This window comes from Plectropomus leopardus, chromosome 1 (genome assembly GCF_008729295.1).
Source record: "Plectropomus leopardus isolate mb chromosome 1, YSFRI_Pleo_2.0, whole genome shotgun sequence".
NCBI classification, from domain to species: domain Eukaryota; kingdom Metazoa; phylum Chordata; class Actinopteri; order Perciformes; family Serranidae; genus Plectropomus; species Plectropomus leopardus.
The window spans coordinates 9754053-9772188 of record NC_056463.1 but is presented as its reverse complement, the minus strand read 5'-3'; positions in this window follow the sequence as shown (position 1 = coordinate 9772188).

Here is an 18136-nt window from a genome sequence, read left to right as displayed (position 1 = left end):
AAATAATTTTATTATAGATTAATATGTTCATTTTTTTTTTATCAATGGCTTGTTTGGACTTAGTTTTGTCAGAAAATAGTGAAAAAAATCTCAATCACTATGTTCAATCCAAAATCCTAAAGTATTCAGTTTTTTTCCTTGTAAATTACTTTAAAAACATTGTTTAATTTTCTGTTGATTTGCTTAAGCACTAGTGTAGTTTAAATGGCCATAAGAGGATGTTTTCAATCAGTCATAATCCTCCAATTTACATCTGAAAACAAAAAGTAGTGAAACTTGAGATTTGTAGTTCATATTGGACAGTAACATGCTTTTATTTAAGTTATCAGTCCATAAAAAGACTGAATCTTTTAAAAGATTTGTTTTGATTTCCTGCTCAATATTTAAATGTACATTTAATTCCCCAAAGACGTGAGCACTGCAGCATCCTTCATAATGTGGCAGCTTCAGTTATAACTTTAAATACAGTTTGATATGCACACAAACGATGTCAGTCTAATTAATTAAGTGGAAGATCATATTAAAGTTACTGGCTACAGCATTTCACACACCATCACTTGTTTTTTTTCCCAGTGGCTCTTGAAACTGCTTGAGAGTACAGATTTAAGATTAGAGTTGACAGTTTAATACCCAAATACTGTAGAAACGTCAACCACTTGGTGTGCAGCTACATTCAACATTTCTGCTTCCATACGATGAGCTGAGCTTTGTCCTCGGGGAAAATGTTGTTTATCATCAACTCCCCTAAGTGACTTTATATTTTCTATCCAGTGTTGACAAAGTGTGTTTAGTGATTGTGTTCCTGCTTGGACTCCAAAGACGGTGAGGGGGCTGACAAAGCCCACATCTGCTCCCAATATAATTACAGATTTCTTATTTTTGTTTCATGCACGCTCAACAGGCTACAACCTGCAGCCTTCAGGTTTGAAAAGGAATCACTGTGATGGTGTGAATCCTGTTGACAGAAAACAAAACAGCATTTATAATGGTCACCTTAATTTATTACATTCAGCAATTTAAACATCTATTTTTTTTAACCTAACTTTATACTCGTCCTAAAATCCCCAGAAGCTTTTTCAAAATGACTGCTTTTACTTTGTGTCCTGCCCTCCTTCATTCCTGCCCTGTGGTCCTGTACTGTCTCTATTATAGGGTTATAAACAAAGTAACCAAAATTAGAGCAGCACGGCATCCAGTTGTCAGGGCCAATCCCAGATGTGGGCTTTGAGAGGGACCATGTTGCAGTGTAATTTAGCACTGGGGCCACTCACTTGCATGTAACCCCACCCCCTCAAAACTCACATATGTACTTTTTGTTTTCTGACTGTTTTATATTCTGTAGAAAGACGTGCAAAAAGTCAATTTTACATATTTATCTCAAACAAATGTCAGCTGAGAAACTCCCCATATGAAAGCTTTAAAACAATGTACCTTGTGGTTGGAAAAGGACACATGGTTGTTTTTGTTCTAAGCTTTTTCACATGCAAACTTTCCATTTTTCCTTCATAACTGACATTGTCTCTGCTCTTACTTTGAGGTGCAACACAAAACAGAGAAGTATCTCCTAAAATAACTTGCTGCATGTGAGAGTCCCTGTCTCAGCTGCTGATTTAAGATGGAGAAAAAAGGAAAAGAGTGGGAGAGAGAGAGCTTCTTGTTTACTATGGCAGAAAAAAGGGTTCATCCTGACAAGATGAAATAAGGGAGTTGAGGCTGCATTCCATTTTCGAGGCCTTGTGTGTAAAAAAAAAAAAAAAAGAAAAAAGTTTAAACCCATTATACTGCTACTGGAAACTTTTAGAAAATCTTACATATTTAGAGAAATGTGTTGATACAATATTTTCAGCATTATTTTACTGACATCATCATTTCTGCTACCATGTGTCTTTTCCATCTCAACAAATTGATGGATATGACTGGTGGGAAATTGAAAAAAAAAAAAGTCATGATATGTTTGCTTTCTATTGTCTGTTTTAGAGTTAGTTACAAAGCCAGTCAAAACACCACAACAAATCCAAAAACAGGATGACATTTCACAAAACACAACAATATTTCAAAAAACTACATTTCACAAAACACAGTGTTTCACAAAATATAACTATACACAAACACATTTCATAAAAGACAACAGTATTTCACAAAACATAACATAAATACATACATAAAACAGAGCAACATTTCACAAAACCCTACAAGGCTGTTGTTTTTTTGTGAAGTGTTGTGTGTTGTAAAGTGTGGTTGAGTTTTCTGAAATGTCATCGTGTTTTAACCCCCAGGGCCTCTTTAATTTAGCACTAAATATACACAAAGTACACAATATAAAATTAGATGGAGCTTACTATCCTCCAGTCATGTGCTCTCCTGTGACCTGACTGCTGTACTCACCAAATGTACAAACTCAAAAAACATTTTGTACAGTGTCATGGAAGTAACAGTAACCCTTAGGGCGTCACAGTCCGCTCTGCCACTCTCCTGCTGCTGTGAGATTTTTTCCACTTACTTTGCCCCCACCTATCTCTTCACCCGGCCACTCCCCCTCATCAGCCTCATCACCTCCACCTGGTGCTGCCAGCTGCTCTTCATCTCCAATCAAACCAGCATTTAAGCAGCAGCCTCACTCCACTCACTTTTTCCCAGATTGTCTTCGCTTTCATGTCTAGCACTCACTATAGGACTGTTGTCCTGGTTTCGACTCGGCTCGCCTCTGACCTCCTCTCCTCATCTCTGTCCCTGTAAACCTAACAGCCTTCTGTATCTGACAACAAGTTTTGCTTGTGCATTTCCTCGCTCTCGTCCACCCGTGGCTGTGCTGTGTTTTACTGCTTCCGCTCGGTCAAGTGAGATCGCCATTCTTCTGGCTGTCTTCAGAGCATCCCACTGAGTGAAACATCTCTTCTGTGTGAGTGCCACTGGTGTTTATTGTTCTGATGGTACATCGATTCCCCGCCTGTCCTTGCTGATCCCGCTGCCTGCTCCTACTGGATTCGTCTGCTCCGCTGCCTGCCTGCCTGACGCCAGCTGTTCTTAGTTGACCACACAAGCCCTGCCTGCCATTCTCTGGAGTCCCTGCTTTTCCCACAAGCTCCCTGCTGTAAGTGTTTCTGCAATTTACTTGATACATTCACCTGCCAGTCTGCTCCACCTTCACAATTTCCCCACTCAAACTCTGAAGTATCACCTGTGAACGTGAGCTCACCCCAGTCTCTCTACGAACTTTGCTCCACCCCAGAACTAAAAACTGTCCCTACTTACCTGCAGCCTGATTATACTCTCCTTTGCAAGGTCATTACCAACTACTCACCTGCTCTGTTGTGCTGCAATTGGGTCCTACCACACCCTGTTAAAGGGGTGTTCTTTTTATGAATAAAGACATAAAATACTAATTTATTTCACAACACACTGTTAAAATGGGCATCTTTTGCATGTTCCTGTGATGTAAAGTATGCTGTGTTGGACAAAAAGAAAGGGATTTGTTCTTATTTCTGACAGGTGCACAAAAATCAGTAGTTTAAAAGCGGGGAGTGGAAAGCAGAGAAGGAATCAGCTGAAGTGGAGCCTTTTCTTTCTGGCTCCAGTGAGACATGGCCCTCATATTTTAGACCCCTTTACATTCACAGAGCCAGACAAAACAGGAAATTGGGGGGCATCTGGGCAACAGTCGAGTCTTTGACCCTTGAACTACAGCGCTCCCTGCCTTTTGAAGTGAGGAGAGAGAATCACAAGCAATTACATGTGATGCAGAGTGTGTTCCCTTGAACATTTAGCCTCCGCTATGTAAACAGAATCAGAGTGCTCTGAGTGTGTTTGGCAGAGCCGTGGGTGTAGTCCAGTTTATAATCTCTGCTCTGTTTTGTCCTTGTTTTGACTCAAACTAAACTGACCCAAACACTCATCGCAGTTGTGGTTGTAATGAAGGAGCGGTTGGTATTAATACAAGACATGAAATATTAATTTATGATCCACAAATTTTGTTTTGCTAATAGCAAATTAACATCCCTATTTCAAGCATCCTTTAATTTAATTGTCTATGATGAGCCAAAACTGCTTCTGAGAAACATTAATTTGTAATGTTAACTGCTTTATTTTGTGTCTTTACCGCTTTTAGTCACCTGGGGTTATAACCTTATTGCTATTTTAGTGAGTGTAAATGGTAAATACACTGCACTTGTATAGCGCTTTTCTAGTCTTTTGACCACTCAAAGCGCTTTCACGCGTTACATTCACCTATTCTCACACACTATGCATGGTCTCATCTGCTACTCAGTAACCATCCGTCACACTCCAATGACGCAGCCACGGGAGCAATTTGGGGTTCAATATCTTGATCTTGACTTCGATATGTTGCCTGGAGGAGCCGGAGATCGAACCACTGACCTTCCAATTAGAGAGCGACCCGCTCTACCTCTGAGCCACAGCCATCCCCATCTTGTAGATATGGGTGTGGTTTAGGCAGGTGGTGGGAGGCATAGTCTGCACTGATGTCACACATGGGGCATTAACTCATTAGCTGCTATTGGTGGCACCTGTGGGAGAGCTCTGGTCTGGAGGCCTTTGAGCTGGAACGGGCAAAGCACAAGGAAGAAGCCAGAAGCAAGACATGCCAAAGACAAAAAGACACAGAACCATTTGTCACACACACCATCAAGAACTCAGTGTACATGCACATTTCGCTCTGAGCATCCACTTCAAAGATCGAACTGGCTGATGGCATCGACGGAAATGCGCCAGAGAGGGTGTTAAGCAGAGCTGCCTGGTCCAAGCGAGCTGATCACGAGGATCAAGAGCAGTGGCCTGGTGGTAAGTCAACCACACGAAAGCCCCGAGACAGAAAAGTTAACTCTCACCCAGGTCAGTCCAGGTTACATTTTCATGCCTGACCGCTCCAAAAACACCTTGGAAGCGCATCTGGAAAAACAGCAGGGAATGCCTGTGGAGCGGGGCTGCGTGCACATGGCAAAAAGTGACATTGATGAGTAGTGTGACTCCAGATCTTGAACTGAAATATTTTAACTTTTATGTGCGCCCGAAAACTGCCAGAAAAATGTGTCGTGCAAGAGTGGAGTGTCAGACAAGCGTGCTGTGCCATATGGAAACAATGGTTTTGCTGACAACGCTTTTCTAGTGATGCATTTAGGTGTAATCATCCCCTAAGGGTGCGTTTCAAGTCGCGTACTTTTGATTCATACTTTTAGTCACTACTTTGACTGGCATTGTAAAGCATTTACTGTTTACTGTTGCTGTCAGAGCCGTCATCTGTTTTTGACTCAGTCGATGTATCTTCTGCTGCACAGAGGACTGTAGGTCAGAATCACCAGAAGACCATGCTCGTTTGCATTCTGCAAAATCCCACCAGATGTAGTGAACATCCTGGTATTTTGGCATACTGCATTTGACATACAATGTATTGGGACATACTGAATCTTGTTTTGCTATACTGTACAGTGGTAGTATAAGTATAAAACACAGTTAGTCGCGGGCTTGCTAGCCTTTGCTAATAAGGAGTCACAAACCTGGTTTAGCATAGCAACGTTACACCTCCATTTGTTATGGATAGGATGAGACCTCTGTGAATAATGTGGCTCATGGTAAAAACCTCCTGAGCAATAACTGATGAAGGAATCCTAACCAGGAGTTCAGATTTGGCATATGGAAGAAGTTTCAGCAGGTTGAAATATGCAGTCCTCACCACTAGATGCCACTAAATCCTACAAGCTGCTCCTTTTAAGATGACACCAGCCAGAGAGTGTTCACACCTCCCTCCACAGCCTTAAAAGGAAGCTGTCAAGAATTCCTGCTGACTTGTGTGTGTGTGTGTGTGTTAAAGCATCTTGAGCATCAGACTTGGTGGCAAATACTCCCCCGTCCTCAGAGATTGTCACCTCCATCTGACATCTCGCTGCCAGACACTCATCTGCTCCTGTTTGTCACTGACTGCTGAAGACGAATCAATAAAACAACCCATCTCATCTGTTAATGGGCTGCAGCTTTTAGCAGATTAATCTAACATATCTAACAATTTAGTGATACTCCTGAGTATATTCATGGGGCATGTGCTGCTTTTGGATTACAGCATATTTAGAGCTGAACTAGGTGTCTGCACATAAACACCTGCCTGAAAACGATCTGCCCCGTTGTCTGCCTGTTACAGAAATTAAAAATAAAACTGTGCACTTTTATATTGTAGTTCAAATGTAGCTCTACTGGCAGAGTGTAACTGTCACTGTAAGGCAACACTTTGTTTAGATGGGCTGATGTTGATATTAAACTAAATATGAGATCACACATAGTTGATGTACAACAAAATATCACTTTGTTTTTTGCAGCATAACAAAGCACACTAACTGTGTCCTTTGCCTGATATCAGACAGAATGGCCAACTCATTATACTTTGTGTCAATCAGGCAACTCAAACGGATAAGAGTGGGCATGTTCACAGGTCTGGATCCAAGTAAAGCGGATCAAAAACAGATCAAAAACCAAATAAAGCAGTTTTGGTTTAAACATCCATGTATTTCTGATGCACTTTAGCATGCTGCTGCAGGCTGCTAGTGCGACACATGCAAATGTGTTCTCTGATAAGATCCAAACATTCAGAAAGATTTCACCAAAAGCAGAATTATCCACAAATTTCTCTTCCTCCCAAAAACAAACGAATCTGGTGATTTTAACTGCTAGAAACACTGAAAAACTCTGGCGCTGCTCATTGCATTTGGCCAACATGAAAATGTGAATGGCACTATCTGAAAAAGTATTCTAATTTTCAGGTGATTATACACATAAGAAAACATACGTACTATATCATATTCCATTTCTCCTCATATATCCCCCTAAATCCTATACACCAGACCTTTAGACAGGAATTGCTTCAGAGCTCGGCATCAGAGCAGCAAAGATAAACTCCTGATTTCAACCTGGCCTCTGATAAACATGAACATCATGACTGAAACATCCTGAGGATCTCAAGGTTTGTTTGACTCATCAATCTCAGTTCAGCTGTCAGGCCGTTTGTATTAAGTTACCCACCATTGTTTGCTATGTCTTTGCTATGTTTTGGACATTCAAATTTGCTGGCTTAAGAAACCCAGTGCAGCTGCCATATCATGATGAAATTCCTCACTGGCAGAGACAGAGAGAATTAGCTTCACGTTATTCTTGATTTGGAGAAACATCATCTGCATGAAGTGCTTCATTTGCGGATACCTAAATTTGGGGTGATTTGAGGACAAACTAACAAATCAGAAGACGGGCAGAAATGTTAAGTTAATGATGGATGTTCTGCTCCGGAGTTAAATGGATCATAAATAATTCACCGTACACTGAGGAATGCGTTACATTTTTACACACTCTGAGTCTGTAATAACTTGCATAAACTTTGTCAAAATTCTCTGCAAACTAAGTTTATACACTTCAATAATGTGTGTCCAAGACATTTGCCAAAGGAACATAAAGTACACCTAATTTAAATTTAATTCAATCATAGACAAAGAGTCATCAGTCCTCAGGGTCACAGAGCACAAAGCTCCAGTGCTCCGTTGGTCAACACGGAGCAGTTCTGTGTGCATCAGCAGACAGTGTTTTAATAAGCTAACTAAATAATATGCAGCTGAGCAGTCAGCAGAAGACTAGGGGTGAACTCTGTGTATACTATATGGAAATGCAGACAAAACTGTGTGGAAATGAGGAGAAATCATTGTGAAATATATTTAAACAAGTTTTGTAAAAAGGAAATGTAAAAATGGAAAAGGCTGTTAAATAAAAGTAGCATACATTCTGTTACAGTGAAAAGAAGCATGATAAAATAAAAAAATGTTATAGCCCAGCTTTAAAGCAGCTAAAAAGTGTGAGACGTGCATAAAATTAACAAATAAAGGGATTTATTAAATTAAAAGTAATAATAACACGTCACACAAATAGGAGAAATCTGTAGTGTTAGTGTAGGGAGAGGAGTGAAATTGTGGTGTAAGGGTGTTGTGCTGCAAAAACAAGGTAAAAGGAATAAAAGACAATCTTTCATTCTTCTTTTTTGCAGCGGGCACACAGACCCAGGTGTGTCTCATGCTGCTGACTCAATCATGATCTGCAGCCCTGGAGTGAGAAAGCACAGACACAGAAAATGAACCAAGCAGAGGGACCATCATCTGGTAAGCTGAGTTTAATTTTTTTTTCTCAATTTAATGGTTACAAGACATATTCTGTCTGTATTTATTCATACGATTATTGCTTTTATAGTGTCTCATTTAATTCGCGGGCTGTATTATAACATGTTTTTTTTTTTTTAATGTTAAACACTTTGTCTCCAATGATTTTAATTTTTTAATTTTTTTAATTTAGAAGCGCTTGACTACTTATTGTTAATTTTGTGAAGGAGGGATCACCCCCAAACCTCCCCCTCTCACATCCGAAAGACGTACACCATAAATGGATGCAGACAGGACACAAATCGGTGCATAAATATTCACTAGTATGCAAGAAATTAAAATTTTCTGTTGGAGGATCCCCAAACTGCCCCCTCATACAGTATTTGTGTCACCAACACAGTCCCTTAATTTTTCTGTTTTTTAGCATTGCCTATTTGCTAACGTTAAAAGCAGCAACAGCAGTGGCACACTGGTGACCTCGAGTGAAGGCGCCTACCATGAACCACAACGCCTCTGTTGTAATCTGACTGTGATCTTTGTTGCGTGACATCAGCCACCCCTCCTCCTCCTCTGTTTTCCTGTTGTCTCTTCACTGTAATTGCATAAATGCTTTAAATGCCCCAAAATAATTATAAAAAACAGGCACACAACAATGCATTGACATTCATGCAGTCTAAATAAATCATATGATCCATTCATGTGATGCAACCGTTAAGCTGTAAACTCTCAGATATGTTCTCCTCCTGAACACTTGACCTCAGTAAGTATCAGTGACTGATTTTAAGTTGTGATAACAACTAGAAAAGGCCACATAAATTCTCCCCCCATTCATTACTTTGTTTGGTTGTTTGTGCTTCATTTATAAAAAAAAGAAATAAATAAATAATATGTCCTCCTTGAGTGACCACAGCCATTAGTTGCAGCGGTGGCGCCACTGTCCGCATGACTCCGGCTGAACCAGGATCAGTGAGGGACAGGCTCCATCACACTGGGTTCCCTTCCTCTTCCTTTGTTTTCATCCCGTTTCCTTCCTCGTTTTCTTAGATACTGTTCCCCCCAGTGGAAGTCTAAACAAAATACAATACTGTGAAAGTAAACAAACGCACAAATATCATGTCCTACAACCTTGGCCTTCACCAAAACCACACACAATTTGTGGGGATCCAAGGGAAAGGATTTTGGTGTGGTTTTGCCCAAGGAGCTTTAATATGGATTGACTGGAACTCCATATGAATGTGGTTTGCATTTTGCATGTGTTTATAAAACTTAAGTGAGCATGCTGACTTAGAAAGACAGGAGATGGTATGATAATTGGATGACAGGTGGATTTTTTGCCTGTTTGCCTCAGAGAAACAGGAAAAGTTATCTAAGAAACAGGCCCAGTTGTCAAAAGACAATGCTGTCATTGTATGCTTCGGCAAACCACATATACACTTTCTGCATATAATATCAATGCTTCTGAAGCCCTGTAATATATGAGCTCACTCTAACATCAGGAGGTGGAGGGGATGTTGGATGGTGTGTCACCTACACCTGCCAGACACCTGCCAAGCTGCAGAGCACTGCTCAAGAGCAGCAAACAGTAAAACTGATTTTTTTAGAGAGTAATTGCTTTGTTTCCATCAGTCTTAAGGCTCTAAGCACATTTCTTTGTACCAGTCAGTGTTTTTTCCAGTGGAGATAGTGGCTCAAAAAGCAGTTGTTTCTTACAGAGACACTGCTGCGTCTCTTGGGATATTGGCACAAAACAGAGTTTGTTTTTTAAATGTGTTTTTACAGACGTTGCTGCATTTCCTGCTGGGATAGTGGCATCAAAAGCATTTCTTTTTCATTGCTTTTCCTATCAGACTGTGCCCTCAAAAATGTTTATTTTAAACCAAAACATTATCTTGTCCGCAATGAGTTTTGTGTTTAAACCTTATGACACACAAACCATGATATCATATCATAATATAAAATTGAAACATGGAGTCTCAGCATATCCGCTACTAAAAATCATACAAATTTAACATATTCTTGTTTGCAGGAACATACAAAGCCAGGTTTTTATGTTTAGTGTAGCACTAAGTGCAGCACAAAGTACTACAGAGCATACTTCTAGCAACATTTTCATTTTTGTGTTTAATTTTAGACCAACAGATTCACATGAGATCTTATTTCCTGAACTTGTATACTGTCCCAAACTGCCAAAATAGCCATTTGTCAAACTGACATCAAAACATTTTCTTGAATGCAATGTTGTGCTCTGAAAACAAGAGTGTTTTCTAGCAACAGTGAGTCCACTGAACTGGTTGATAAGGAGGGATATTGTAAAAAATTGAAGTGTAACAGAATATCAAATGAAGGGGAATTTCTGCTGAACAATCTGCAGCAAATCTGTTGGACATGAGGAAATTTGATGCTTCCAGTGATAATGATTAATGGCCTAATGGTCTGTGGCACATGGCAGTTAATTACAATCTTCTGTGTGTGAGTTCAGACAAGAATCTGTTTTGCATGTTATCCCAGTCACTCTTGAAGTCGACTAATTTAAGACATTAAGTAAACCACTTAAAACTCTGCAGACTATCTGAAGTGTTACCTCCATAACTTGTTTTGGTTTTCTGCTACATTTCTGTGAAGAAACTATGTTGCTGATGACATGTTCAGGTAAAATGGGACAATGTTAGTTTTTTGAAAGGTTAAATCTATTTATCATTTCAGTTACTGATGTATTGAATCATAATGTAACCTGTGGCAATTATGTAACCTGTGTTGCCTTTTTCCTTGGTGCCATATTGTTTATATAGACATGCATTGTGTGCATCAATTATGGCTAATTCTGGAGTGCTGTGGTGGATATGGACACACAGCATCATATTTAATATTTTTTAAGTGACAAAAATACAACAAAAAAAAGTCTGAATTGTGATAGGATGGCACATAATAGCGTAACTCATGATTTTATGGGACCTGATAGCCTAAAAGCATTTTTAGCTGATTTTTTTTTGTCTGATGTCTTTTGCCTGAATGCATCAAGTACTCACTCAAAACTCTTTCCCATAAAAAGTCGTCCTTTGAAAATATTCTGATTATAAGTCAGTTAATAAAAAGCAGCATCCTACAGTATTTTTTGTTGTTATACCCTTGTTGTTTTAACTGCATAACTCATTTTTTTGACTCTTTGGCTGGCCAGCCCATTCTCATTCTGAACTTGTTGAATAGTGCCGCTCTGTCAGTGCTTTTGGTGTATGAGCATGATACTAAAAACCACCCTCCGCATCCACCTGAAATGTGGCTAGACGGCGGCAGATGAAAACGTGGCCTGACAGAACCAGGCGCATCCATATGCTACATGCATGGGCGGCGTCGCTTGAGAACATTGCAGGATGAAACCGGGTGTGTGCGCATGAAATGCAAAATGTTGGCGATGGTAGAGAAACTGCCGGTGATGAGGTAATATAACAAGATGACTGTACTTATAGGGCGGGTGGGGACTGGGTCCCACAAAAAACTGGCTTTCATGTGGGAGCCCAGTGTCTGCTTTCTGTGCTGATGTGATTTTTATTTATTTATTTTTTTACACCTTACCATGTGCCTCTTTTGCGTTTACCTAACCGTCTTTGACTTTATTGTCTAATCCTAACCATTGTGATGGTCCGCGTTAGTTGCCATGTGCTCATGTTGTAGAAACATAATGAGGTGCTGCATCATCCCACCATGTGCATTTGGCGACATCAAGACAACGGCATCCTGGAGCATAAACAGCTGGCGCCGAAGGATACCCAGAAGGTCATAAGTAGACGTGTAAGGTCACCGACATAGCAGCACTATGTGACGAGCTGGGATGAGAATGTGTTACCATAACTGGCATCTCAAACCAATAGAAATAATTGTTTCATGTAAAGCACATTTGTAGCAACAGTCACGAACATATCTGGTGACTGGCTGCTAATATTTAAAGATGTGAAACCTTATTTGTCCCATTTTACCTGATGTCCCACATTACCTGACTTCTGCTAAAAGTCTAAAAATAGTCAACAGTCTGCATTAGTAAACATAACCACTTAAATAATCAAAGGTGTTTTTGAATGTACAGCTGGTGATGCAGCATCCATCAACCTGCACAGTTGTTAACTTGGCTAATACTTACATTAATATTAATGAGCTTTTATACACATTTTTTTAACGCAGCTCTTGTTTCTAGCAGCGTGTTACTGCCATCACCCTTTTCCACCGTTTCAAACCCATCAATCCCCGCCCACCTCATGCTATTAGACCTATAATGGAAGTCTAGATTAATGGTTAATTTCCAGGAAACCCCTGTGTTCTGTCATAAAGTGCTTTCCATTAATTAGTGACTCTGTTTCTCAGAACGGAGGGGGAGAAGAGTGATTAATGAGCTAACTAGTGCAGCCAGCGGCTCGCCTAGCTCCAGTGGTGAGCGTGAGAAGAGTCGGACTCGCAAAGAGAGGGAAAGAAAATAAATATGTGGCCCTTGAAAAAAAAGTGCATGGAAATTCATTGAAAGGGTAGCTGAGTGCAGTTTCAAAGGGATGGTGGAGCATTAGAGCTGAACTGTGAGTGAGAGGGCAGAGAGAGGCCTGATTACGCCCTCTCTGGTGCCAGAAGTCCAGCAGACGGGGATGGGTGTGTGCTGCTGAACTGAGAGCTGTTAACAAGAGGGAAAGCAGTTCAGGCGGCTTCATGACTTCTCTCGCTCTCTGAAGGTGTCCGGTTCATTCTGCTCAGGGTTCAGATGACATATTACAGCATGACTTGGTGGAAACATACAGGCTGAATATTTTGTGATGCTGAATTTTAATTGAACTTTGTTTCTTCAAAAAATACATTATGGATGTTGTTTTAAAGTTTGCAAGTTTGACTTATTCTGGCAAATATACTTTTTCACTTTCTTGCAGGGGATTCGGCCCCGCCTACGTATATACAGATATTTTCCCCTTCATTTAAAAAAAAAACAAAAAAACATTCTGTCTACTCGACCTTCATATTGTCTCTGTACACACGAGAACGCAAAGTATTTTCCAAATGCTCATCTGGGCCAGTCGGCGTCAACAGTAGTTGACTTGAATAGAAGATTCTGAGCTTTTAGTGAACAAAGCCCCAGAAACAATTTGACACGTTGGCCAAACTGTGGAATTACAACTTGCATGTATATTACAAGATGCAGTTGGGTTAAAAAAGACTTTCTGAGATGTCTCTCAGTGGATTCCTTTTGATTTTTTTTTTTAAGGTCACCACCCCTGGGAAATTGTTCATTTTCCTATCTGGTTTTGATCCAAACAGTCCGATAACATTTTGAAAATCTGGAAGAGCCTTACAATTAACTTATCTTATCTCCGTTTGGATTAGTCTACAGGTAAATTGGAAGTTGTGCTGCCTTCACATGAAATCAGGCAAAAGGCACATGGAAAATAGCTTTTGGACAACGCAGCAAAACAAACAGCCTGAAGGAATGGCAAGACGCCAAAATAAAACATGCATGACAATTTGTTGCAATAGTGATGTACTGTTTACAAAGATTGGAAGAAAATGTTAACTAATTATTCCAGTAGTGTCTTGTAATTGCCCAAATTATCTATGTTTCTTTATGTGAGGAAGCTGTGTAACATAGTAGCAACATGTAAGCTCCTTTACAAGGGATGGCAAAAAGTAAGTAAAAAGTAAGACATATTTTAAATTTGGACAGCTGTGCCGTCTATTGTTACCGTTGCCGATATTCTCTGCCAGCCGAACGTAATTTTACAATCCTGCTCTTGGCTCCTAAAATGATATCTGGTTTGCCGTCTACCGTCTCCCTAATTCCATGTGACCGCAGCATTAACCACTCAGCCAGCGGGGGACTCTGGTGCGCTTGCTCTATTGGTTACACAATGCAGAAAATTTAGTAATTTTATACCTGAGAAGTTTAACTTTTTTGGCTCCATGTGCTACTGAACCATCGTAATGAACAGGCCTTAAATACTGTGACCATTTCTTTCAATACACACAGCTAATAATATCTTTACTTATACTCGACATCATTGTAAATGAGGGCTCACCCTTAATGATTTTTCGAGTCTAAATAAAGAGAATAATAACATATTTGATACCTCTTTATTTAATGTCTTTCAGGTACACGGCCCAGGCTACTGTGGAAAAACCGAAATGTGAGTGCAGATGAGCGATGAGTTGCTGCTGAGCGTCACCTTACAATAAAAGGCTAGTACTAACAAAAAAGGTAAACAAAACTGGATCTCTGCCATTGTTGCTGATGTTTCTGGTGCATGCACATTACACTGTGAGCGTGTACACATTGAAGAGATGACTTCATCTTTTACCAGATGTTCCATTTTACTTGTTTACACGGATACAAAGTAAACTGAGTTTTGAAAAATCTTACGTTTTAGTCATCTAAAACTCAAAACTTCATATGTGTTGACTGGGCCTCAGATGATAAGAATGATACCATTCTTACATCTGACAGTGGAATCAATATTCTCATCTTAATGCAAGAAAAGAATACATGTATTTCCCAAAATGTTAAACTGTTCCTTTAACTTCGGATCGGCTCCAAACAGATAAATATTTTAGCTGGCTAACGTTACTGACCCTTGGCAGTGTTTCTGTGCAGAGATTTCTATGGACGTCAGATTAAGAGGGCAGCCTGGCGTGAGTCCAGAGGTCTGGCGAGACATTATCTCCAGCACCGCTGCATGTTTTTATAAGGGGGCCTCCTAGTCTCTCCAGTGCTGGCCTGTAAGTGGCTGGGAGTGGGCAGCAGGAGTGTTTGTGCGTGCATGAATGTTTATGTACTCGCGCATGTGTATATGTGTGTGTGTGTGTGTGTGTGTGTGTGTGTGTGTGTGTCTGTCTGTCTGTGTGTGTGCAGAGTAAACTGCCGCCTTGGTGGGGCAGCACACTGTCTCTGGTCTAGAGGAGAGCCATTAGGGGAGTGATGAAGCTGATGACATGTTGTTCCTGTGACAGGCCGCCGGGCCCCAGACTCCTCTCTGCTGCCGCTGCTGCTGCTGGTACTGTGGGAGCCCACTGGTCTGCCACTGGACAGACACTGAGACGCAGGGACTGAGTTTATTTTGGGAGGTGGTTTGGTGCCGGACACCCTGTCTGCTCTCCCACCAACCTTGATACACCACCACCCCCCCCTTTCCACACTCACAACACACTCACAACACACACACACACACACACACACACACACATACACATACACACACACACACCTTATCACCAAACCACACGCAACCAGGACACTTTCACATGGCTCCAATAACAATTGCTGGACTGACAGATTCTTTTGAAGGGTCACTTCACCTAAATTATACCAAAAAAACCCAAAAAAAAACAGTGCAAAGAGAGAATAGTCCAATAAAATAAAAAATAAATCTGACTATAAGCTGGTAAAACCTACTTTTATCATAAAATTTTAAGTGCTGCAGGTCATTTCTTTCTTTTCCCCCATTTTTGATGATAATAACAGCGTGTCATCAGTATCAGCAAATATTGGCTTTAAAATAAAATATCGGAATTGGCCAACGTGCTGATTTCTGCTGATATGACTAACCATTTATTTCTTTTGTTTTCTTTTCGTTTCTTTTTTTTTTTTGTTGGACAAAGTGAAAATGAATCTGGTTAATGATGAAGTATGATCCAAGTATGTATGGAGAATGTAAATGAAGAGAAAGCTGATATAAAGATGATAAAATAAATAAGTAAATAAATAAAAATACATGTAGAAACAAAAAATAAACCAGGGGACAGGTACACAAATAAAGAGGTCTATTCAGTCAGAGAATTTGGTAAGAAATTTATATAATTTTTCAATAGTGGTGTAAGTTATCGGTCGAATGAGTTGTTATATATATTGAATATCAGCAAAAAAATCCAATATCGTGCATCCCTACATAAATCCCTGAAACATAGTTTTCAAAAAGAGAAAAGAACATTTATGATAATCTATTGGCATGCTGTTTTAATTATTCTTCGTTTTACTGAATAAAAGCTACAATTCTCCTCGTCTTCTATTCTTTTTCCAATGCTAATCTTCTAGTTCTGCTCAGGGAATCAATGCACCCTTGACAGTAATAATGAGCTAACATGTAATTCAATAATGATGTGGCTGCATAGTCTATTGCTTTTTTGTCAAGTGTCCAATAACCAGTTGCTCTCAGGTCAACCGACCAGTTTGTCCTCCCTGAATTTTAGACTCAACAGTTCCCTGACTATTGACTCAAGATTTAGCTCATTTAAAAGAGCTTTGTTGTCTCAATGTAACTTCAGTTGCACATCCATGGTGCCGAGCCAAACAGAGTTATGAAAATAATATTATTATTGAACCAAAATATATAGTATAGAATAATAGTTTATTATCAAATTTAACAACAAAGATGAAAAAAGAAGTAAATATCAAACTGCTGAAGTATATACAAAGTTGTTCTTATATACAGAATTGTTTTATGGCACTATAATATAACATTATTGCACCTGGTCTCTATAAAACATGATAATGTACACAGTTATTATATTACACAGTATGGGATTTTTTTGTAGCAACCTGTGGCTATTTTTCTATGGGCAATAATGCCATGTATAGAATTTTTTGACTGTGATATTGTTGCATTTCCTGTTGAGATAGTGGCAAAAAGGAGGATGTTTTTTTACAGAGACATTGCTGGTTTTCCTGCAGGAATGAACGCAAGAAAAGTTGTTTTTCTTTACCAAGATTTTGTTGCTTTGCCTTCCGGCATAGTTGCACGAAAAGCTTTTTTTTTTTTTTTTAAACAAAAACAAAACAAAGACAATGCTGCTTTTCCTGCTTAGACTGTTTTTCATGGGTTTTTTGTTACAGACACATCACAGTTTTCCTTCCAGAATAGTGCCACCAATCTTGAATCTTAATAATTCTAACTAAGTTTTTCCTTGCCTGCCTTATGTGAGTGTCCTTATCATGAGTTTTTGATATGTCTGACTAGTAAAATAGTATTATTAGTAATATTATAAATATTATTAAAAAATGCATCCAGACTGTCTTTCCAAATTCAGGCCAATAATAAACCTGGTAGAGCCGCACAATATATATTTATTTATTTATTTATTTTAAATTGTCACTGTGATGCCAATAATGCTGATTATCATAAACAACTGCAATGTTACACTCATGGATTTTTTTTTAAAGAAATAATTATTTAAAAAGTAACTGTAGAAAACTGCACTTAAAAATCTTTTTGTTTCCACTTTAGTGTTCAATTTGTTTAATAAAGGAACATTGAAAATAATTTCCTTTTTTATATTCAGCAAGCAATTTGATGTAAAGCAGCAGAAAGGCAGAACTGAGCACACCTTAACATCTGTTTAATTTTCACAAGTAATACCGTTGTCATGATATTCAACATCGTTATAGCATGTTTTCGTCATTACACTTTGATAACGTGCCATATAACTGAATTCTGGAAACTTATGTTATACCTACACTGATTAATTTTTGCGACTCGGCTGATTTAATAACCCCCATCTGACTTTTTCCTTTTTATTTTGCATGAATATACAGAAATACATGATACACAGATACACAGAGCAGTGTCACGGTCAGCGCTCCTGAATTTCTCAAAGGCCTGTGATCTATTTGTAAAAATGTCCTGTATATGGTTATATTTATCATTTTAAAGACCAATAAATCACGTTTCCTGAGGCTGAGAGTCCCAGTGGTGTTTATGTAGCCACTGAAACATTCGACTCTGCACGAAGTGCTTCCAAAACACTTCCCTCTCTGCATCTCTGTATCTGATTGAGTTACACAGGGGAACACATTTTGAACAGGTGCCCAGTGAACCCCTCTGCACACGCACACACACACACACACACACACACACNAAGTGCTCACAAAAGACTTCCCACTCTGCATCTCTGTATCTGATTGAGTTACACAGGGGAACACATTTTGAACAGGTGCCCAGTGAACCCCTCTGCACACGCACACACACACACACACACACACACAC